The sequence below is a fragment of the Corvus moneduloides genome, chromosome 8 (assembly GCF_009650955.1).
Source record: "Corvus moneduloides isolate bCorMon1 chromosome 8, bCorMon1.pri, whole genome shotgun sequence".
Taxonomy (NCBI): Eukaryota; Metazoa; Chordata; class Aves; order Passeriformes; family Corvidae; genus Corvus; species Corvus moneduloides.
Genome location: NC_045483.1, coordinates 33504297 through 33529235, shown reverse-complemented (window position 1 = coordinate 33529235; position 24939 = coordinate 33504297). Strand labels below are relative to the sequence as shown.

At 47.6% G+C, this 24939-nt stretch overlaps 1 long non-coding RNA gene across 1 annotated transcript; it reads left to right on the top strand.

Moving 5' to 3' along the window:
• Positions 1-5907: 5907 nt before the first annotated feature.
• Positions 5908-12705, top strand: LOC116447575. The gene is made up of 3 exons (XR_004241599.1): positions 5908-6145; positions 6749-6970; positions 11946-12705. It is a non-coding gene; the product is annotated as an uncharacterized LOC116447575 (long non-coding RNA).
• The last annotated feature ends 12234 nt before the right edge of the window (positions 12706-24939 follow it).

Sequence of the window (24939 nt, the reverse complement as noted above, 5' to 3'; positions counted from 1 at the left end):
GAATGGTTTGGGTTGGGAAGTGACCTTAAAGATCATCTCATCACAACCCCCATGCCTTGTGCAGGGATTCATGCCTCTGGCTGCTGCAGCCAGGTGACAGAAAAGATTCGTAGGCTTTGTTGTAACACAGAGAAGTTTGCTCTGCTGGGTTTGGAAAGTGGAGAGACATCTAGAGAGAAAACCAGATTTTTAAAAAATTCTTAAGGGTTTGGAATGATGACAATTAGTCATAGTGGAAGCCTTTTTTTCAAAAAGCACGTTAGTTCCATGTTACTGCAGTCCACGGAGAACCACAGCATGAAGGGAGAATTCCTTATTCCTTGCTGTTGCAGTGGGGATCCTGCAACATGCATATATCAAACCAGGAGTCCCGTGGAAAGGAAATATATACGGACAGACAGATTCTTGATAGCTGTTTCAGAGATGTTTATTTCTCCAGCCGCATGGCCGGAGCTCTGCCCAGGAACTGTTCCAGTCACGGGACCAAGGGTCCTTCTGCCCGCGCAGGGAACACAAACCAACCCATGGGAACGAGGCTGAGCAGGGACAGGGAAACCCCGTGTCTGTGCCCTCAGGGCCCCTCTCCCAGGGCTACACGGCAGGGGAGGGACCCCAACACCTCACCCGTTTTATTTTAATAAAAGGAGAATGAAAACAACTGGATAAACATAACAAGAACAGTTTCAAAACAAAACAAGCCACCCTCCTGAGTCTTTAAATGTCCAAACAGATTCTGTGGAACATCTTAGGGCTGACAGAAGGGAGACAGAAATCTCTGAGCATGCTTTGTGGGGAAACTGAGGCAGGAGAGGGTTTAACTTCTTCCCTCCCCCTTTTCATCCCCCACTCGGCATTGGAAAGGGATTTTTGGGGAAACAATTGGCAAAAGCATGGTTTTGTGAGGGAAACCATGGATGAAAAAACGGATTGGGAATACACTGGGGGTAATAGGACATAGGGTAAAAGGGAAAGGTGGGATTAGGAAAGGGAGACTGTAGGGGGGGTTTACAATGGAGATATTGTCTAACATGACTACGATTTTTAGCATATATACTGCCTTTCACAGAAACACCATCAGGCCCAGTGACCTGCGATGCTTGTAACCCTTTTCTACCTCGTATAATTTCGAATTCCACTACCTCTCCATATCCCAAGCTTGGGATGCATTTTTCAGGGTTGTTCTTTTTAATAGCAGTTCTATGCACGAATATGTCTTGCTGGTTGTCACACCTTGTTATAAAACCATAATTTTGCTTAACATTATACCATTTTACTATCCCTAAGATCTTAGGTACTATGATCTTTTCCTTTTTCCGAGTGGCTGCTGTTTTCTGTCTCGCTGCGTCTTTGCTCTCTCCTTCGGTCGCTCCCGTGTTGGAATTGTCGGGGCTGCTGGTGCCTGCGCGCTCTTCCCGGGGTCGCGTTCGGGGCTGCGCGGGCCGGGCTGGGCCGCGCCGCTCAGTTCTCCGTGCGTCGCCTCCTCTGGTCGCAGCTTCGCTGCCGATGCCAGGTGCTGCACCCACGTCTCGGCCGGGCCCCCGAGCGACGACCCCCCCGCGCCCTGCTCCAGCGCGCGTCTCGGCTGGGCGCGGCTCCGTTCCACCGCCATCGCCGCCAGCCGCCGCCCGCGCGCCGCCCCTCTCGGCCGGGCGTTCCCGGGGTTCGCTCCACCACGCGCTGCGCGCGGCCGTGCGGGCACCGCCGGGTCCCGCTGCTCCCACCGCTCCTCGCTCCGCCACCGACACTGCGGCTCGCATGGCTCCGCCCGCGCGCGGGAACTGCCTCGCTGCTGCTCGCAGAACACTCGGTGCACGTGGCCTGGGCCGCACGGTCCCTGCGCCAGGCTTCCCTTCGCCAAGACACAGCTGACATTGCTCAACAGTCTTAGTAATTAAATAATATTCACGAAAATATTCTTCCATTGGCATATATTTTGACTCAGAAATTAACTGTGTCCAAACGGTTTTCCAAAAGCCCTTGGTAAGAATTAAATCCCAAGAAAAATAGAAAAAGTTCTTAAACAACCATGCCAGGAAGTGTTTCAGTTCTTTTTGAGCTTGAATCAAGCTAAAATTTACAAATCGTTGTTCAAGAATCATTTTAAGTTTAAGATAAATGTCCATATGCGGCTCTGAGAGCCAAGAGTCTTCCCATGGTTCCTCCATAGTTTAGATACGGAATAGCAAAGCAAAACCAAGAAGAGGAATCCAAAGTTTCCAGGGTTTACTCACACAAATCAGTCGCTTAGGGATCGGGGATCGTTCTGCTCTCAATTCTCCACCATTATGTTGCAGTGGGGATCCTGCACCACACATATATCAAACCAGGAGTCCCATGGAAAGGAAATATATATGGACAGACAGATTCTTGATAGCTGTTTCAGAGATGTTTATTTCTCCAGCCGCATGGCCGGAGCTCTGCTGAGGAACTGTTCCAGTCACGGGACCAAGGGTCCTTCTGCCCGCGCAGGGAACACAAACCAACCAATGGGAACGAGGCTGAGCAGGGGCAGGGAAACCCCGTGTCTGTGCCCTCAGGGCCCCTCTCCCAGGGCTACATGGCGGGGAAGGAGAGCCCAACACCTTGCCATGAGTTTCCAAGCTGTGAAGTGTATAAAATCCCTGCATCCTCTTTCCTGTTTGGTTTTTTTTTTTTCCTTTTTCCCCCCTGCTGTTTCTTCTTGTTTGTTTTCTCCCTATTTCTCCCCTAATTTCCTTTTTTCCCTTTTTTTTTCCTGAGTTCACTTTAGTAAGTGCTTTCCTCCTGCTTGGACATTAAAGGAGAAGGGTCTGTAGCTTAAAGATAAATCTTTAGGTCCCCACAGCTCCTGTTGGGGTGCTGGCAAGAGCAGCTTGAAGGGTGTTGTGTTGGGTTGACCCTGAGTTGATGGACAGTCTTTAAGACCAATTACGCTTCTCACAATTTACATATTTAAACCGCACAGAAAGGCGGGACTTGCCCTTTTGGTCGGAGCTCGCCTGCTGGAAGGTGGGGGGGCTCCGAGCCTCCCGGCCCCGCTGGGCCGGGCCGGGGCCACTGCCCCTTTCCCCCTTTCTCAGCACCACGGCACGGACCCTGGGTCGCTGGGGGGGACTGTCCCAGAGCCGCAGGCAGCTCAAACCAGCCATGGACTGCTCACAGCTAAACCCATCCAGCGCTGCTTCTGGGGACAGGCGGGTCCCTCTCCTCTCCATGCGGAGCCGGCGGAGCCAGCGGGAGCCGGCAGAGCCTCCTGTCTGCAGCCAGCACACTTCATGCTGAACTGAAGAGGACACCGTGCAGCCAGCAGCACAGAGGGAGCGAGGCTTTCCCCACCGTAAAGCCCGAACAAGAACACCCTTCAACATGGCGGTTTCAGAGTCAGAGAGAAAGAGAAGTGAGTCACGTGGGACGGAGCTGGAAATGGCGACAGGAGAGAAGAGGGCGGTGCCGCAATTCTGGCGCGCAGCTTAAAAGAAACCTTCTTGCATGCCGTGGTAAGAAACCGTAATACCACAAACTGTTTGTCTCTTTAATCCATTTGAAGAACATGGGGGGATGGAGTATCCTCGTGTGCCTATGAAGTTTGTGAAGAGTGCCTATGCCAGGCTATATAGAAGTAGTGAGAGGCTGTTAGAGACTTGTGGCGAAGAAAAGCCTCTGTGTGCAGGCCAAAATAACTTATCCTTAAAAAGATGAATAACCCCATGTGATGGCCCATGTTTTGTAGTATGAAAGAACTGTGAAATTCTTCATGGGAGAGATGTTCTACACACAGCAGACTGTTTGTTTCCGGGCGGGTGTGCTGTTGGTGGCAGTTTGGGAACCACGTGCAACTGAAGGAAAACCTTTTCTTCCTTAAGCATAAGAGAAAGACTTTTCAAGAACTGCAACACTGACTAACATCCCATGTTCTGTTATTCCTTGTGTGAGCTGGATAAAAGGAGAGAAGTGCTGGAAAGGGGGGGGGGGGGGGAATTTACTTTAATTTTGTTTCGTTGTTTTCTCTTTACTTTTAATTCTGTTAGTAATAAAGCTCTTTCATTGTACTGCAACTGTTTAAGGTTTGTGCCTGCTTTGCTTTTCTCCTAATTCTTATCTCACAGAAGGAAAATAAGTAAATAATGGATATTTTGAATCAAAACCACTACATTTAATTGGTGTTTCTGCCTGGTTTCGAACTCAACCCGCTACATCAATGGTGGAGAATGCGGGCAATTAATGAGCGCTGTGAGATGAAGATTAATTAGGAGAAAATAATAAGCAGAGCAAGTAGAAAGTTATAACATTAAGTAGAATAATAGAAGAAATTTGCTTTGTAGTAGTGGTAAAAATTCTAGGGGTGGAGGTTTATGGAATTTGTTTTCTTTTAGCTCTGGTTTTGCTATTTTAAGTAACTTTTGGATATGTAAATTTTAAGAAGCGAGGGGTGGAATGTGTTGGGTTGACCCTGAGTTGATGGACAGTCTTTAAGACCAATTACGCTTCTCACAATTTACATATTTAAACCGCACAGAAAGGCGGGACTTGCCCTTTTGGTCGGAGCTCGCCTGCTGGAAGGTGGGGGGGCTCCGAGCCTCCCGGCCCCGCTGGGCCGGGCCGGGGCCACTGCCCCTTTCCCCCTTTCTCAGCACCACGGCACGGACCCTGGGTCGCTGGGGGGGACTGTCCCAGAGCCGCAGGCAGCTCAAACCAGCCATGGACTGCTCACAGCTAAACCCATCCAGCGCAGCTTCTGGGGACAGGCGGGTCCCTCTCCTCTCCATGCGGAGCCGGCGGAGCCAGCGGGAGCCGGCAGAGCCTCCTGTCTGCAGCCAGCACACTTCATGCTGAACTGAAGAGGACACCGTGCAGCCAGCAGCACAGAGGGAGCGAGGCTTTCCCCACCGTAAAGCCCGAACAAGAACACCCTTCAACATGGCGGTTTCAGAGTCAGAGAGAAAGAGAAGTGAGTCACGTGGGACGGAGCTGGAAATGGCGACAGGAGAGAAGAGGGCGGTGCCGCAATTCTGGCGCGCAGCTTAAAAGAAACCTTCTTGCATGCCGTGGTAAGAAACCGTAATACCACAAACTGTTTGTCTCTTTAATCCATTTGAAGAACATGGGGGGATGGAGTATCCTCGTGTGCCTATGAAGTTTGTGAAGAGTGCCTATGCCAGGCTATATAGAAGTAGTGAGAGGCTGTTAGAGACTTGTGGCGAAGAAAAGCCTCTGTGTGCAGGCCAAAATAACTTATCCTTAAAAAGATGAATAACCCCATGTGATGGCCCATGTTTTGTAGTATGAAAGAACTGTGAAATTCTTCATGGGAGAGATGTTCTACACACAGCAGACTGTTTGTTTCCGGGCGGGTGTGCTGTTGGTGGCAGTTTGGGAACCACGTGCAACTGAAGGAAAACCTTTTCTTCCTTAAGCATAAGAGAAAGACTTTTCAAGAACTGCAACACTGACTAACATCCCATGTTCTGTTATTCCTTGTGTGAGCTGGATAAAAGGAGAGAAGTGCTGGAAAGGGGGGGGGGGGGGAATTTACTTTAATTTTGTTTCATTGTTTTCTCTTTACTTTTAATTCTGTTAGTAATAAAGCTCTTTCATTGTACTGCAACTGTTTAAGGTTTGTGCCTGCTTTGCTTTTCTCCTAATTCTTATCTCACAGAAGGAAAATAAGTAAATAATGGATATTTTGAATCAAAACCACTACATTTAATTGGTGTTTCTGCCTGGTTTCGAACTCAACCCGCTACAGGTGTTTGTATCCACCAGAGCAGGGTTGACCTGCCTTTCCCCTTTGGAAGGAAGCCTTTGACTTCCAGAGGAAACCTGATGCAAAATTGAGAGCACTTTGATTTATCCATGGAAATACCTTGTTTTAGCAAAGAAAAATCTAAAAACTTATTTTCTCCCTCCTCCCTTGGCCCCCCCCATCCCCCCCCACGTTTGTAATAGCACAGCAGATTTGCCTGCTGCTCCAGCTTCTTCCAGCTGCCTGTGGGATTCCTGAGGAGGAAAGGCCATGCTTCCCACCTCTTTTGTAGAGCTGTGAATACCTGTGTGTGTTGGTTCAACAGCAAACATCTGCAGCTTCCCCCTCTCCCGTGGCAGAGCTGTATCGTGCATGGCAGGAGCAGCACGGAGCAGGTGGATGGGCTGCCTGGTCCCTTGCCAGGTGAGTTGGCAGGAACCTGCACATCATTCCTTGAAATTCTCTGTGGGGTTTGATGGATGTTCACTGCTCAGAACATTTTGGTTCTGTTTAATTGGCAGGTTTTGATGAGCAGCCGCTGGGGCAGGAGGTTCTCACCTCTCCCTTAGGGAATTCCCAGGGCTGGCAGAAGCCATGAGGATAATCCTTTGAGTTCTTTTATTTGGAGCAAACATTTGCATGTGGGCTGAATTTTAAAAGGGTCATCCTTGGTTATCATCACCCAATGGTAAAAGGTAAAACTTGGCTCTTTCCACCTTCACCTTGGGCAGATGAAGCCATGTTAGAAATGACCCCTTAATTTTATCCCTCAGTGTGTGAAAACAAAAACCTGCTGGGGGACTGAAGCTGAAAGTCACCTTTTTGGGTGGACTCAGAGCTTCCAGAGAGAATCCCAGTTCTCATCCAAAGCTAATAGAGAGAAAATTTCCCTAGGAAATAGGGACACAGGCCTGAGAGCATTAAACTGGAACTTTATGCCAATTAATAGCCAGATAATTACAACCCGTTCCCTCCTACTTACTGCTGACTTCCTCACGTAATTTTCTTCTAATTTTTGCTTATTAGGCATGCAGAAAAGATGAGTTACTCAGCGTGCTGCTTGCATTTGATACGCGGTAGACTCCACAGTAGGGAAGACTGATGTTCTCCATCCATCCTGGATCAGCCTCTTGGGAGCAAGGAGCATGCTGGACGGACTGATGGTGCTTCTCAGCTTGTCAAGGGATGGAGAAACTTAAGGAAAATGGTGGAGGAAAAAAGTCAAGGCTGGACAGAAAAGGCAAAATGGTGAGTAGAGCGGGGTGCTGTTTCAACAGGATCATGGATTTTCCTCACTCTTCCCCCAGGCCCTTACTCTGCTCTGAGTCTCTTGTAGCAGCCAGAACCCTCTGGTCTTGCTCATTTTCAAATCTGAAAATGCAAAACTGGCATCTTCTCCACCCATAAGAGTTGCCCTCTCCCTTGCAAAGGGAGGAGTCGTTGGCCCTGGCACAGGTTGCACAGAGAAGCTGTGGCTACCCCTGGATCCCTGAAGTGTCCAAGGCCAGGTTGGAAGGGCTTAGAGCAATCTGGGATAGAGGAAGGTGTCCCTGCCTATGGCAGGGGGATGGAATGAGATGGTCTTTAAGGTCCCTTCTCACCCAAACTATTCTGTGATCTTATGATACCATGCCAGCCCTGACATAAAAGGCAGAGAAACTTCCACCAGCAATGCTCTGTCATACCAATTCCAAGGAGAAAAAGAAAAAGAAGAAATCAGCATTGCAGACTTTTATGAGCATTAAATTAAAACAGTGCACGGGGTCTGTTTTGGTTCCCAGGCACAAACATTGTCTCAACTCTCCCCCTGCCTGCTCTCTAATAACGGTGGTACCCACAGGCTAAGCTCAGCCTGGGGGTGATATGCAAAAAGAAGGGAAATAAATAAAAAGCACCAGCCTTGTGGAGCCTGGTAAATGTAATTTCAGGTGTCTTGGCCTCTCTCATTACTCCTGTTCCCTGGCTTCCAGGAAATTAATCCTGCAGAAGGAAACCCCCAAATGTCTGAGTCACATTACCCTGGAAGTGGTGGGAGCTGGGAGCTGCTCAGCAAACTCACCTGTGTTAGACAGTGGGCCCTACACAGGGAGCAGGGATTTCAGCAAGTCATGGAGTGGTCTGGGTCGAATCTTTAAAGCTCATCATGTTTTAAACCCCCTGCCATAGGCAGGGGCACCTTCCAGGGTGCTCCAAGCCCTGTCCAAGCTGGACACTTCCAGGGATGAGGCAGCCACAACTTCTTCTGAACAACCTGTGCCAGGGCCTCCCCACTCTCACAGTGAAGAATTCCTTCCCAATATCCCATCTGACCATGCTTTCTGGCAGTGGGAAGCCATTCGCCCTTGTCCTGTCACTCCATGCCCTTGTCCAAAGTCCCTCTCAACCTCTCTTGGAGCCTCTTTGGGCACTGGAAGGGGCTCTAAGTTCTCCCTGAAGCTTCTCTTCTCCAGGCTGAACAATCACAATTCTCTCAGCCTTTCCCTATAGGATAGGTGTTCCTTCCCTCTAATCATCTTCATGGCTCTCTCCTGGACTTGCTCCAAAGATCCCATCCTGTCCCTTATCCGAGGGCAGCTCGTTTCCCTGCTGCTCCACAGGGTTTGATACCTCTCCCTGATGGGCTTGTTAAGGTAATTAGATAACTGCTGCCAACACTCATGTTCACTTAATAAGTATGCTAATTGGTATTGACCAGCGTGTGGCAGGCACTTTATCACGTGCCAATTAGGAGTGCCTAAGAGGTGCTCCAGAGCCTGGTGATTAGACCTCCGGGTGGGGATCCAAGGAAATGCCCAGGCAGGACCTAAAAGGGGTGGAGTGAGCACAGGGGTGTGTCAGGCCCTGATAATCAGCCTTGTAATCATTCAGGGCTTGCTTGTGATGGATTAATGTGATCTGTATCAACCACACACAGTCGTTTTAGTTATGCCACCAGGGGTGTGGGAGGTGGGTAAAACAGTTGGATACACAAGGCAGGGTTAGGGCAGACAAACAGGATCGTGGCTGTGGAGGAGAGTTGTTGGAGTTCAGCTGCACATGGTGGTGGAGCTTATGCTGAGCACTGAAGAGGGATGAATGGTCAGCCACAGCTGCTGTTGCTCCCCTGGGATGCTTCGTGCTGGCCCATCCTCCTCTTGCAGCCCCATTTCACTTAGTGTATCCAAAAAAAGCAAGTGTTAGCTCTTCCCCATTTATTCCTTCCCCAGAAACGTACTGCAAAACGCTCTGCTTTCCCTATATTTGTCTTCTATTGTGCTGGCGGCTGCTCTCATTTGTCTGGAGTGGTTTATTTATTGCCACCATTAATTAATTTCATTTGGGTAGGAAGGACACATCCTCTGGGATTGTCTGTGTGCTGGAGACCATTACTGCATTGGTGTCACAGAAGTCCCTGGCTGCTCCTGGCCTGGCACAATTAATCAAGTGGCGCCACTCAGGTCCGTGTATAACAAGGCTGGCCCTGGGATCTTTTCCCAAGAAGGAGCCCAGGCATTGCATGGAAAAGGCCACCTATTTCTCCAGCTGGTACTCAGGAGCTCCTACCTCCCTCCCACCCCAAAATGGGAGCTCCTGCTCCTGCCTTCTGCTGTGGGATGGGCTAAGAGCTGAGCTGAAAAGCCAAAGCAGAAGTTTGTGATGGTCCCTCTTGACTTGGCCCGAATTCACCAATTTAAAAAGAGAACAGCCCTTGCCTTCTCCAGGCTGTGCCACTGTCTCAGCACATGTAGCCAGTCCTGGAGCACCACAGGAAGCCTGAAGGAGCAGGGGCTGGTTGGTTTCAGGAGCACATTTCTCAGAAATACAGTGACCTAATCTCACTCCTATTGATTTTGAGCTATATTTATACATACGCATGGGGACAGACAAGTGCTGCTGAGAATACAAAATCCTGTACTCCTGGAAGGGCAAAAAATTGTTTCCTCCAGGTTTGTTTTCAAGCCTAAGGAAATAAAGGACCAGGCAGAGAGCCTGACCCAGTTTCTGGTGGGTCTGTGAGACGGGTCCCCATTCCCAGCCCCTGCCAGCACTGCAGGAGCATGGTCCAGGTTGTATTAAGGAGGTGCTCCTTCCCAATCCCAAAGGTATCCAGCTGCCAAAAAGCATCACCTTCTGTTATTACTGCCTCCCTCCCTGGGATATGTAAAGTGGGAAGAGAAAAAGCCCCAGAAAATTAGGCAGAGCAGTTTATCTGACAGGCCAGCACTCTCCCAGATAAAGGAACAAACAGAGTTTGTCTCATGGTCAGGGTGATGCTTAGCCACAAAAGAAGAACAGGGAGAAGTTAATTAAACTCTGAAGAAGCCATTTATTAGGGAGGGGAAGTAAGACATGGCTTTTCTTCAATACTGCAGAAAGGTTCATTATAGAGGAAACCCATCCTTTAGTAGTTAATAAAATATTTTCTCCCACCTGGCTTTGAGGGATGGCTACTGGAGGGCCCATGGCTCATTTTAATGGGCACTTTTCCAAAGTGTCCATGGCCCATTGGCTAAAAGGGTTTAGAAAACAGCCGTTTCTGAAAACCAGGGAACCACAGAACTTGGCAGGGCTGTAAACAAAGGCAGAGGAGCCTTTTGTGGAGCCTTTTCCATTTGCCATTTCCATCTCCAGTGCTTCTGTGCTCCGTTCTGCTGGACATGCTGGTGGCCCATTCTGTCGCTGGGAAAAAAGGGTTTTTCTCTGTTCATCCCTTCAGTGAGTGAACAGGAGCCTTCATCAAGGACACCCTTTTCCTGCTGAGGCTTGACAGATTAAAGAATTCATAGCCACTGTATATATTTTTCAGAATAAAAAAACCTCAACTAAACCTGATTTTAGATGATGAAGCCCCAGCAGCTCTAAAGCCCCAGAACCCCCATGCTGGGAAACCCTTTAAATCCTGAGTCTGTGTTTGCTCCTAGCTGCGCTCGACTTACCCTGGTAACTCCCTCCCCTGGGGTGGGAAACTAAAACCTCTTGTTTTCCCCAGGCTCTGAAATCACCCATTTTCAGAGTTGCTGGTAAACATCACAGTTACAACTCCAGAGGAGAATTTAAAAGGAATTTGAAAAGACTACTTGTTTTAGAGAGGCTTTTTCTCATTTCAGCTTGTGTTAGCTATGCTAAAATTCAACAGTTATTGAGTTATTATCTATAAAGCCACTGTGCATTGTGGTAGATGTGACTTTGTCACCTGCATCCTCTACCCTGTGGAGCCTTGAGAAGATGCTTTTGCACTTAGTGACAATTTAATATTGACAGGCCTTTTATTGTGCATCAGTCCCCTGAATCTGGGGAGTCCAGGTGGGTCTGGGAGAAAATTTAAAAAAAAGAACATTTGATGGCAATGCTTAGTTAATACCAAAAAGATTAAAACACAGCCAACCTCCAAGAATGGGAAAAGGACCTTATGATATTTAGTGAGCAGATAATAAAACAGCAGATGAAATTCAAGGATGCTAAATGAAAAACAGTGCACGGGGGGAAATCACTGGTCTCTGAACTGGCTGTTACTGCTCAGGAAGGAGATCTGACAGTTATGCCGGAAATAATCAAAATGACACTGCTGGTCCATGGTAGTCCAAAAAAAAACCAGGGAGGTAAGAGAGGCCAAAATGGGAAATGTTTTTGTGCTGCTTAATGAATGTCTGGTATCTCCTGCCTTGAGTAATTTGTGAGTAGCCCACAAAAAATGGATGGGAAGAAGCCTAGAAGATTATCCACAGAAGGCAAGGATTGATAAAGGCAGGGCCAGACACAAAATTGTTTGTGTTGTAAAGCTGAAGAATTAATCAGCAATGATGGCTTAGTCCAATAAACACTTGGAATCAGGAGTGTTACAGAATCCCAGAATGGTTTGGGCTGGAAGGGACCTTAGAGATCATCCAATTCCAACCCCCTGCCATGGGCAGGGACACCTTCCACTAGCCCAGGTTGCTCCAAGCCCCATCCAACCTGGCATTTGATACTTCACTTGTTGAACTTCATGAGGTTCACACAGTCCCACCTTTCCACCTGTCCCTCGAGATGCCATCCCTTCTGTTCTAGATACTGGGAAGATCTAGAGAACTTCCAAGAAGCAAAGACAAACTCTTTACCCAGCAGCCCGGTAGAAAGTAGGACTCATTGCCACAGGAAATTTTAGGTACTGGAAGCTTACATAGACTTGGAAAGTGATTAGATATTTTCACAGGGGGAAAAAAAATAAGGGATTAAATGGTTGTTTCTCCCCATCCTGTTCCAGAGCAGTTGGTGTGAGAAGACAAAGGGAGCTTTGCCAGAGGCTCACTAGGACCTGTCTTGTGTCCCATCCAGTTGGTGGCTTGGACTCTCTGCCTTTTCTACCTCCATCAAAACCCACTGAACTGCTTTCTGAGGATTCTGAGTGGACTGAAACAGCCTCTGGAACAGCTTTGTTAGCCGAACACAGAATTAAACTCATTATTTTTACTGTGAATATTTAAACCGTGTGCTGAAGGTGCCCGTGGTGTTTTCCCTGTATTGCAAATCCACCAGGAGCAACCCCTCAGGCTGCTTGGCTGCCCAGCTGCCCTCTCCCCAGGGGATTTGTGGGATCTGGGTCTTGTTCCTTACCGCAGAGGGAATCAGCCAGGGTTTTGCAGGCACAATACCCTTGGAGCTGGGAGGTGATGCTTCATTCCTCAGCAGAGCCCGGCTGCTGGAAATAATGTGCCCAATGGTCCCCTTTATGGCCGGGCAGACAGGCTGAAATTCACGGCCACCACTTACCAAAGAATAATGGAACATTTCCTGAGATGGCAATAAATATCCCCTGCCATGACAACCCTCACCAGAGCCTCTTCGATCCAGGGAAATACTTTAAAACTCAGCAAAGTGAGACTTTTTTTTTTTTTTAATGCCTCTTTACTTGCTTGGTTGCAGCTGTTCCCAGTCAGGGTGAGGGAGCATGGATGGGGTTTGTGGCTCCCTGGGGAGTTCCAACACTGGCCCAAGTGGCCCTGTAAGGCAGAGGATGACTCTGAGGAAAATTCCTTCTCCCCAGGCTGATGGAAAGGGAGAAGTTTGCAGCTGCTGTTCCCTACCAAGAGGTTTGTTCTGGTCCAGAGCAGCTCTTTCCCACCATGAGGAGGTGATGACACCACGGTCTGCTGGAAATATAGTGTGGTCTCAACACAGCCAGCGTGGCTCCTTTTCCCCAGGACAGTTTTCCAGTAGTGGGGGTGCTCAGCATGGCCTCTTGGTTGTTGGGCTGATGCAGATTGCAAAGAAAACCCATCAACTGGTAGAAAAATGCTCTCTGAGGGTGTCTGGGCCCAGCCAAATGTGGTTGAGTCCTCTTTATGCAGCAGCAGGTCTGACTGTACTGGATGCAAAGCAGTCTGTGCTGGTTTCCCCAAAGGGCTGGGCTTCCCTCACTCTACAAAAACAGAATTGCCACAGCCAGGAGAATGCTCCATGACAGGGACTCATCCTGCCTCTGCTGCTCTGAGGAAAACCAGCCTGGAGCCCAGACATGATGGCTAAACCTGAGGCCTCATGCACAGGCTGAAACCAGGAAGAGATGGGGATGTGGCAGCACCAGGCTGGGGGAGCTTTGCCACTTCCGATCTGGATGAGAGCCTAGGCACAGCAACCCTAGGGAAGAAATGCTCTTAGCAGCCCTGGCCACAGAGGGAAAAGGAGGTGTTTGATAGTGGAAGAAAAGCTGATGGTGGGAAAAGCGATAGATTTTTCAAATGCAGCCAGTGAATCAGTCTCATGGCTGTGGTCACTTTAAAATGGATCAGCAGAAATAAAGTGGGTTTAGATCTACAGTGGGAACATGCAGCAAGGAGCAATGGGAAGCGGGAGACATCAGATGGCAGCAACCAGCAGAGAAGATTGACTTAATGGGATCAGCCCTCATTTTGTTCTTATTATCAGCGCCTTGGGAGTGCAGCTTCTCTTAATTAATTCCTTTGGTCTCTCACACATGCAGCTGAGGTCTGTGTCCCATCACTGGCTGCTTGGGCTGGTGCCTGTGGGTCAGGGCAGGTAGGAAAGCACAGAGGTCCCTGTGCAGTCAGTGCCAGCATCCCAGAATGGTTTAGGTTAGAAGGGACCTTAAAGCTCATCTCATTCCATGGGGAATGAGGCAGGGACGCCTCCCACTAGACCAGGTTGTTTAGAAGAGTTCTTAATCGTGATTGGGAAAGAGTGGCTTTTCCCCCAAGACACTTGTGGAACATTCCAAAATCAGCATCTATTTTGAATGCATTTGATTGTAATATAGAATTCTCTTACTGGCTGCATAACTGGGCTGAAATACAGACAAATCTCGCCCTCCCTTCTCCTGCCATGGCGTTGCAAACAATTCACTAGTTTTTGGGGGAGAGTATTTCCCTCAGTCTCCCTTCGATGGTTCACTGTGTTTTTAATGTGGAGCAGGAAGAAAGAAAGAAAGAAAGAGTGAGCTCAATTTATGTTCTTGGTATCACTCAGCATTTTCTACACCTATGGTTATGTTGTGATTGCTATCAAGGCTATCAAAATCTCCAGAGGCTGAAAATCAAGGTGAAAGCTTGCTTTCATGGATTATTTCCAGTCACTTTTCTTCTGGCTGTGCTAAAAATAACGCAGGAATAGCTTTCTTCGAACATTCCTATTCCCTCCTGGCTGGAACAGAGAAGGTCAGGAGGATGAAAGTGAACAGCAGTGTGAGGAAGGAGTCACGGCAAACTCTTTGCTTCTGTGGGTTTGGATGAGATTTGTTTGCTGGTTTGTTTGAGTTTTTCACTTTGATCTCAACTTGATTAACTTTCCTTCTGCATTTCTTCCCTTTAGCCCATGGTGGGGAAAGCTGGGTGTTTTGGTCCTACTGAAGCAAAATACTTGCTGGTTTTAACCATTTCTGTTTGAAAATCTATGAGAAACATCCCCAAATCTAGATGGGGATGATAATATTGCCTCCAGTGTTTTAGGCTCTTTTTAGGATTTTATCCAAGGCCTTGGGATGATGCTGTGTTCTGTATCTTGTGTCAGGATAGCTGACCTTTCCCTTGCAATGGTTATGGATTTTCTTAATTACTGGTTTGGTCCCTAAATTTTCTGCATCTTTTTAGTCTGGAGTTTTTCGTAGGATCTAACAGGAGATACTGGTACTCCAGGAGACAGCCAAGGTGTTATCTCAGGGTGGGCATCCAGGAGAGGAGAGCTCCTGGAGGCCACTCAGAGGAGGAGATCCCACTGCAAGGCAGCTGGAGAGGGAATTTCTGCCATGGCTTGGCTAAGGAGAGCCTGACCCCATTGCTTGGATGGACCTCAAGTTGATTAGAGGGGGAAACAGCCTTTCATTTGCAGATGATATGCATTTCCTGCTGGTTTGCTGCTTGCCCTGAGCTGGCACAGCAGCGAGAAGGAGCTCTCAGGGGGTCCTAGCCTTCTTTCCCCAAAATTTCTGCTTTTGAGGTGCTCTGGGGACACCCAAAGAGCTGGCTCCCACATGAAGGAGATGCTCCCAAAAGAAATTTGCAGCAGGGTGGCCCCTGTGGAGCCAAGAGAGCCCTGCTGGTCCCACAGGAAAGCTGTTACAGGGATTTCTTTGGGTTGGTGCCAATTGCAAGTCCCAAGTTTCTTTGATCCTGGGCTATTGGTACAACCACAGGAGTTTCTGCCTTGTGTTGTCCCAACTTTTTCAAGGAAGGCTTTCCAGAAACAGTCCCAGGACACAAGTTGTGGGATGATAACCTTGGAAAACCAAAAGGAGAAGCGTGTATTTCTCCAAGGCTTGTGATACAAACCCTGACTCAGGCAGGGCTTCCTTACAGGCCTTTTCCAGCTTTCCAAGTGGGGTAAAGCCAGTTTTCCCTATTCTGGGAGAAAGGTTTAGGTTTTGAAGCAGCGTGTGTAGATGTATAAGACAAGGATCCTTGAGGGTGTTAGAGATGGTCCAGGGAGAACTAGAAGGGAGCAACAGCCAATCCTGAGGCAGCAATAATCCCTGCAGCTCTGGAAGGCACCAGGACATAACCCAGGGCAGAGGCAGCATCAGGGGAGTGCTTCCCAAGGCAGCTGGGAGTATCAGGTGGGGTACCAAGGACAAGAGCTCAGGTAGACTTTAGAAAGAATTTTTTTAAAAAGCAGCATATGGAAGCATTTGGCAAAATTCCTACTGAAAGGAGGAAATACATATTTATATTTATGTGTTTAGATATAATTCAGCAGCTCTGCCAAAACTGTGATCCCCTTGTTTTTCAAAGGGGAAGACAGCCCACCTGACAGGTAAAGTAAGGCAAATGCAATGCTGCATTTTTAGGGGGGGAAGCATTGCTGTGTTGAAGAGTTAAGCTGGAGCTGCAGCCTGGAATATGTTCCCAAAGATAAGGATCAGACAGGCACTTACAGAATGGAATCTGACAGGCCCTTACAGAATGGGATCCTCAAATAGTTTGGGTTGGAAGGGACCATAAAGACGACTCAGTTTCAGCCCTGAAATGGGCAGGGACACTTTCCACTAGACCAGGTTGCTCCAGACAGCTGGATCCAAAACTCTGCAGTAAAATTAAATACCATTGTCTTGTAATGTAGTTCTCTACCTCATTCTTAGACCAGGAAACTTTATCTTCATAATAACTTTTTATGTTATTCTAGGGTGCAGGAGGCTTCTTTTATATTTATCAATTTTCTTCTCATCTCCTAAACGAGGTGCTGGCAGGCAGAGGAGGGAATTCAGCCCCGATCCTGAGGCTCGTGCTCTCATCCTGAGTGTGTAAATAATCCAAGCACTGATGGGATGGCAAAGGCTTGGCATTAAGGATGGCCTTGAGGGGATGTTCGGCCTGAGATCCTGCTCAGTGGGCACTGAGCCAGCATTAGCCCATGGATCATCTGGGGTGGTCACTCCAGCTGTTTGTTATTCCTTATTGGGAGCGTGTGACTGATCACCAGCATTACCCGCTCTGGCTTCTGTGCTCTGATTAGATTCCTGCAATTTTGTGAGAAGTGGGATAATAAATAACAAATCCTGAGGAGTGAATAACAAGTGCCTCTGTGCCAAGGGGTCCTTCTTTGCATGCCCAAACGAGGATTTTTCTGCTCTTGCTCTTCTCTGCCTGCAACTTTTTATTGGTGTGATGGCTTTGGGGGTGTTGTCCCACTGGAACTGGAAGCAAAGAGCTGTTTGGATGTGCATTAGCCAGGCGAGGTGACAGCATTTTGGACAGGTTGCCCAGAGAAATTGTGGGTGATCCATCCGTGGAAGTGTTCAAGGGTGGAGCTTTCATCAGTGGAAGGCATCCCTGCCCATGGCAGGGAGTGGAACAAGATGAGCTTTAAGATCCCTTCCAACCCAAACCATTCTGGGATTCAGCCAACTCAGAATGCCACTGCTGTCATAGCTCTGGCCATGTGCTGGGAATGTGTTGGGTTGTTTTTTCCTCTGGTGCTCTCTGCCTGCTGCTTCCAGCTGCTGGGATGGAGTCACCTCCTTTATCACCCCTGCTCTGGTGTCCTTTCAAAGCTGGCAGTGTCACCTTTTCAGAGTGCGAGTGCGAAGCTGAAACTCTTCTACAGCTTTGCTGGAATGCTGGGGGAAAGTGGCAGGAAGGGTAAGGGACATAAATTTCCTTTTCCTGCCCATCAGAAAAAAAAACTGGTCTCCATGATGCCAGCTTGGTGTGCTGGGGACAGGATGCCACACTGGAGTTTTGGGGTGGCTGCAACCATGTTTGCCTTTTTTTAAGGCTGTTATGCATGCTGAGCATTTGCAAGGGCAATGCTGGAGGTACCAGTGATGCTTGTGAGGCAGCTCCCTGGCAACCCAAACCATTCCCAGCCCCTTTCCTACCAGCAGGGAGTTAAAGCGCTTGCAAACCCCCGTGTCTTGCTCTGGGGCTTTGTGCATGGTAACAGCATTGCAGGCTCCTTTTCCCTCCTATTTGATTCCCCTCCCCCCCTTCTTATTTTCCCTAAGGACTTTTGAAATATTCTGTTGATTTTTTGATCCCCTCTACTTTTGAAAAGGCCATGAGGAAGGTCTTGTCAGCAATTTAATGGGAAGATAAAAGAAGATAGAAAAGGGGGATTGTGAGCAGAGGCAGAGTGCCTGACATCTGGACAGGGCTAATGTGTGATAAGACGGGAGGGTCGTAGGAAATCCTCTGTGCTTGATCTCTCGCCAAGGCAGGGCTTGGACCTGACGGCTTTAAAGCCAGGTCCATGTGGATAGAGTCTGGGTTGCCCAAATCCCTGGCGGTGCCTGCGGATCAGGTAGATGGAGGCCTGGGGTCCTGCTTGCTCAAGTTAAAAGTCTCTTCTGATTGACTTCAAAGGGATATAAACCCAGATTATCTGCACTGTCCATTTTGACTGGGGAGATAAAGAATTAAATAAATAAAAAGGAAGCTGCTGCTTCCAACCTGAGTCCCCGGAAGATGGAAAATGATTTTAGGACCAGCCAGAGGCTTGGGGGTACTGATGTCCTTCCAGAAATCTTTGTGATCCACCCAAACCTGCATATGGAGGTGGTTAGAACAGGCACTAGGAAGAGCAGTCACTACTTTTTTAGTTATTGAGCTTGTTAATTATTTGATTTGTCTCGGTGTTTTTCCATTCCTCCAAGGACTTGGGGATGGAGCAGCTGGTTTTCAGTAAAAACCAGGCAACCAAACAGGGATATGTTTGGATGCTGCTTTGGGGCTTCAAACACCCTTTGGCTCCTGCAGAATTGAGCGCCAGTACTTCAGCTAATAGAGTTTGTAGCAGAACCCTCACCTTGTCCTCAGCCCAGCATAGATCTGGGGGACAGCTCCAAATCCAGGCTCGGTTTTACCACTTAGGCCCCATTTTGGGTTTCTGCTGGTCTCCTTCTGCAAAGTTTTGCTCTGTGCCAGAGAAAAACCCAATGACAAAAGCTCAGCTTTTGGGGAAGGAGTTTTACCATGAGTGCAGAAGTTTGTGTGCAAGAAGAGCAAAGAAATTGTAGTCAAATGCACAATATCTCTTTTTTTTGTCCAAGATAGCATTTAAAAAAAATTTTTTTTTTAATGACAAAGAAGGCAATGATGAGGCACAGAAATAATTAGAGCTACTGCCTGTGTAGTAGAGATGCTGGCTCAAATGTTTCTTTCTCTCCATCCACAGGTGAGAATAACTTCAAAACTTAAATCCAATATAGAAAGGCAGAGAGGGAAAGGTTTAATTGTCCCAACTCTGCTGCAGGCTGATAAGCTCTCATTGATTTTCTGTAGTCAAGTCTCCAGAGTGAACGTGGGTGATGTTTGTGCAAGTAAGTGCATGAAAGTTTCTCACTCCTTAGGTATTCCTAATTCTCCATTTCCTATTTCTCATGGAGAGAGCTTGGTGCTTCCTCCAGAAAATGACCATTTGCAACACAAATTTTTTAGGGTTTGGGTTTTTCTCACTTCCTTTTTATGCTTTCTGTTGGTTTCCTATGAACTTCCCATCAGAGTGGGGAGAGAGGTCTTAGGAAAAATGTCCCTTCAACAACATGTGTCCCTCAACCTGAAGCTCAAAGCAGCTTCATGTTCACCCTGTCCTTTAAAACCATCTGTTCCAGTGGTCTAATCCCTGCCTGTTTCTGCCTGCAAACTCAGACAGAGGGAGTAACACAAAGGCAGTACCCAACTGGGGATTTCCCAATAACTTGAACTATTTCGTTCTGAAAAGCAAAAAAATATCCAGTTGACTCTTTATCTATTTATTTTGAGGGTTTGTTGGAAAGAAAAATAAATGAACACAGGAAGAAGAGATGATCCAGCAAGTTTTTTGTTCATTTCAGAAGCCTACAAGCTCCAAAAATTTTGGGTGTCTACCTGGAACCTGGCTGCTTATCTCACCTGAGCCTCCAAACCCACTGAGAATTTTTTTCCTCAGTGCTAATTATAAAAAATTGGTTTGTAGTGCTGGAGAAATGTCCAAAGGAGCCAAAAAGGAGACAAGCAGCATTCAGATTGGGGGGGGGGGGATAGAAAGAAGAGAAAGCACTGACCTCCCTGGAGATGTAATAGGCTTAGTAGTCCTGCTTGACACATGTCGGATAAAATAAAAAAAACCCACAACAATGTTTATAAGAAGATTATCTTGAACATGGTGTAATTTCTCCAGGGACTGGCCATGTTTGAAGCTCAAACCACCAACTCCCAGAGCCTTATCAGAGTAATGAATTTCCACCACTTTGGGCCATTAAAAATCCTCATGCCAGCCCCCTTCCCTACCTGAAACATCTTGGATTTGGAGCACATCTGCTGGGGATGGTTGGATTTGTGCTGTGCCCCTCCTTGCCAGGCTGGAGGTGCGTCGTTGGAAGTTAACTCGCTGGAAATAACCGGATGTGACTGTCTAATTTGTGGCTGCCATCCCTCTGGGAAAAAATCCCTGTTTCTGGGCAGCAGATTATCCTTGGGCTCATTACAACATTGTTCCCAAACAAATCCCCCAGGCTTCTGCCTGTAATCACTTTTACATATGTGTAGGCAAATATCCCTCCATCCATGTCCGCAGGTGGGGATGGAGCTGGAGCCACATGATAAATGGGAGAAGGGATGCGGCCACAACCTCTTGGACAGTGTCTGGAAACCACCAGTACTGACCAACTGGTGAAATTTGACCACTGGTCAAATTTCAAATCAGGTTTGATTTCCCTGAAAACCAGTAGACATAGGGTTTTTGGCCTTTTTCGTGGTTCACTGAGTTTGGAGTTTTTTTAAGAAAAGCAACTAAACAGCAAATGTAAAGCAAGTGGCTTTTAAAAATTCAGCCGAAATTCTCAGCAGGTATCAGTCTGGGGGAGAGCAGAGAGGTTATCCTGTACTTCCCGTGGCTATTTTAGCCCCATCCAGCAGTGCCATGGAGCTGCTCCAGTGCTCGGTCCCTGCAAGCATTGCCTGGGGCTATGTTCCTTAAGCCCACTTTTCCCATGAGTGGTCTTCTGGTAAAATCCATAATTCTCATGGTTTTAACCCATATATTTTGGAGTATCAGAACCAAGACGCAACAGCCAGGTGGCTCTTTTATATCTGCTTAATTAGGGGGATGTGCTGGCGATGGTGCCAACCCCAAAAGCAGGATGGTCACCTGTAGCCAGTCTTTAGAGCCTGTTTGGGGACCTCTTTGGTGATATTTTGGTGACAATCTCTGGGGGAACATGTCAGGGTACTGGTGGGGTTGATGAGGTGTTTTGTAGATGCGTAGTGATGGTGATGATATTTGTGGGGTATGGGGTGAGCAGTTTGTGAGATTTGGGATGTTTGTGAGATATGGAGGGCAGGCTTGTGGTACTCAGGGAATTTGGATGGGATTTGTGATATTTGTGCATTCCAGTTTGGAAGGTCTGAAAGAGCTTGTGGCATTTTGGAAATGCCCAGATCCACACTGGAGCAGCTGGTGGGGGAAGATCCTATGCCAGCAGGCAGCACTTGTATTCCACTTGCCCACCCCTGGCAACCTCCTTCCATGGGATTACAAGTGATTAATCAGGTGTGGAAACACAGCCACCCTCACTTGGCAGGCAGAGGCAGGAGCAAAAGTGAGGAATCCCCTCACCCTTCTTCCCATCTTTCCCCCTGCTCTCCTGGTCATCCACGGGGATGCATTTCCTGCTGGCCCTCCGGACTCATATGGAAGAGTCATGCAAAGGGCTGGGAAGTTGTCCTTGCTTTAAAAATTTGCAAGAATTCTCTATGGCCAAAGCGCACTTGCTAGAGCAGATACTTGAATTTGCGTGGTGCTCCATGAGAAACTCCCTGAGAGATCTCTGCCTTTACCTCCTTTCCATGACTTACGATCCTCCTCTTGTCATTTCCCTGCTCCACATGGTGAGGAAATTATTTATTTATGAAGGGAGGGGCTGTTAAGGGAGATGGATTATTCATTTGTGCTTTAAATACAGGGGAAAGGGAGAAAATACTCTTCTTCCTTCTTCCTCCCTCCCCCTCCATCTCCCATGGTGGGCTTGGGCCTACATCCCCTATTTTTCATCCAAATGGAACGGTTTATTTTTATCTCTCTTGAAAAATAAGCGTTAAAAGATCCAAGATGGATCACCCACATGCAGATCTTCCAGGGCTGCAGGGGAAGGAGGCTGTGGGGAATATCACGGCTGAGAGGAAGCCAAAAGATTAAGTCAGGAATATGTGTGGAACTGAAGGGTGGCTGGACCATTCATTCCCATTAGGGAGAGGTGCAGCACCATTAATAATCATTTTAACAAGAGCAGACCTGAGCCAGCAGGGCTGGGCTGCATTTCTGGAGAGGGAATTTTTGTTTAATAAAAGAAATAATGTCATGCATACAAATGAGAAGGGGCAGCGGGGCTCAATTCTCCTACCTGATATTTATTATTGCTCCACCTGCCTTGAAATAGGAACATTTATTTGGCTAACAAATATTAAAAGGGCTGTGTGTGCCATATTTCCTTTCCTACCCCAGAATCTTTGGGTTTAAAGCTCCAAAAGTGCTGGTTTCTGAGCAGCTGTAACCCTTTCAGGGAGGAAAAGACCATCTCACCTGGCTGAAAGCATCTAACCAGCAGAAATCCCATGTTTTCAGGGGGTTTTTACACATCTCAGAAGCCTGAACAGTGAGGCTGGAGTTGGCCAAAAGGTCTCATTTTGCTCAGGTGTGCTCTTTGGAGCCCATTTTTTTCTGTAAAATCAACAGAGTGCAGGTCCCAGAGATGGAGTGTCACCGCATACTTTACCCATACCCCCAAATGGTTTAAAATAGATAAGGCGTTCCTTTTTAAAGGAATAAAGGAGTAGAAACCTTTGGGTCTTTTATGAGGCAGCCATCGGGAAGAAAGCTTTTAATCTTGGTGATTTAAGAGGGTAGGGGAATTAGCTTTTAACCAGGCACTCCTTGCCTACTCTATTTTTTAGGGAAAAAAGCAGCAAGGTAAAGAGCCAAACCTGAGAAGGGATTGGGAGCTGAGCGAACTGCTACAATCCCTGCTCCAGCTATCTTCACAAGGTGGTGGGATGTGGGACGGGAGCTCTCCCTGCTCTCAAATCATCCGTGCTCCCAAATTTTGTCAGAGTCCTGATATTTGTGTCCACACATGCCAAGGCAAGGATGTGGGGATGTACAGCCATTGGATCCTACTGATGGGGTGGGCTGTGATGCCTAGAAGTGCCACTGGGAAAGGTTCAAAAGGGCAGAGAGGTTGGGCAATGCAAAGTTCATTTAGACATGAAGGCTGTGTGTGAGAAACCTCTTCCAAACAGGAAAACTCTGGAGAAGGACTATCCCAGGGAACTTTTCAGGCCATGGTGGGAACAGAACAGTCCTGTTCTCCTGGCACCTGATTCAGTGCCACCTCGATGGGCAGGCTCTTCTCAAAGACCAACCTATAGCTCCATTAAGGTACTTGGATTTGGATACAGTTTGCCTGATGCTGCTGGCATTAGGATTCCAAAGTGAATTTAACCAGTTTGTCCTGAGGAAAGTGTGGGGGTTTAATGAATACAGAGAAAAAAGTGAGAACACAACATCAGCTGGACTCCTGCCATGTCTGACAGCTTCATCTTCCCCTCCTGGGGATGCTCTTGGCCGGGCTGTCTAGGGAACATGTTTGATGTTTCCTTCTCTAATTGGGCAGGGATAACTGATGATGGTCTCCTGCTGAGCACAGGGAGCCACCCCTGAGGTGACAGACCCACTGGGACATCCACACTGGGGCTGGTACAGACAGCAAACCCCTTATTCCAGGTAAAAAACCCTCTTTTCCCAGCTTGTTTCCCTGTTAGGACCCAGTTATCCAAGCATTAGGCTTTGGGAGGTGACTCGCTGTGGTGAGGACAGTGTATCTGGCTGAGGAGAGTGGAGGTTTGGATAGTGCCAAGCTGTTCTTTGGAAATGAAGGTGATCTGAAGAGCTGAGGGACAGGGATGGTTTGCTTTCATTAGTCACCGCTAAGACCTTGGTTCCTGGATCTCATAAAGGCCAGGAGAGGTTGAGGATTTGCTCTTTTCACAGTGTGGCAGCAGTAGATGCTGCAGGCTCAGTATCCAATGGGAAGTGGAGAGTGGAGGAACTATCTCCCTGGAGGATCCAAGGAGATGGGGAGATATCTTCTCCTCCTCATTTAGCTGAGCCACTTCAATCCTCTTTCTAGAAAAACCCTTTCCCATGGTACTACCTTTGTTTTGCCTTTAGCAGGGACACACAGGAACAGCTTCTCACAGCATTTGCCCCAAATTCAGAGAATCAGAACCATGGAATGGTTTGGGTTGGAAGTGACATAAAAAATCATCTTGTTCCAACCCCCTGGAAAGGGCAGGGACACCTTCCACTAGACCAGGTTGCTCAGGGCTCCATCCAGCCTGGCCTTGAGCACTTCCAGGTATGAGGCATCTACAGTTTCTCTGGGCAGTCTGTTCCACCTGTTATGGGGATTTGCTACTTTGAGGGCAGCGGCCTCTCCACAGATTTCCTTTAAAAGAAAACAGAGTGAAAAGCCAATAGCAGGGGTCAGGCAGACAGGAGGGGGATCCCACGTGCCTTTTCTCCTTAGGAAATGAGAAAAAAAATGTAAATTACTGAGATTTCGGTTTCCTCTCTGATGATCCACAGCCTCCTGCCTCACCCAGTACCCCAGCTCTTATCTCATACCTGCTCTTTCTATCTTGGAGATTTTGGAAATTCAGTTCCATCTGGTTCTTTCTGATGGAAAGATAGTGTATCACAGGCAAGGCAGGCAGGGCTCTGTTAATTAATGGTAATCCCTTAATCCCAGGGAGATGTGAGAGACTGAGCTGCCCATTGAGTGCACAGAGGTGTCAGACCCAGACCAAGAAAACTGTCCATCCAAGATGGCACCAGAGAGGTTTTTTCCCCTCTGATTATCTATATTTCTATTATCTATAGTTCAATAATCAGGTGTTATCACAACAATTTTTCCCCCACCGTTGGTTGTCATCATCTCGTGAAACCACTTTTGCCAGCAAAAAGAAAAGGAAAATTATTTCTTTTGCAGTTTTAAGGGGAATCAGAGGTGAAGTTTGCTAGGACAGCTTTTCTTCCCATCTGCCTTTCCTCCTGGCATCAACATTTTTATCTAGAGAAAAGCCCTGATGCCAAAAAGCACCATTTCACTTGGACAATTTACCATGTTTAATCTGGAACATTCCTCAGTGCTTTCATCCAGTCAGCCGAAACTGTTCAGCTCTCAGCTTTGCAACATAAAAATACCCCTTTCCTTTTTTAAAAAAAATTTTGTGTATGTCAGTTCTTCAACACCAAAAACAAGCAAGAGCGGAAAA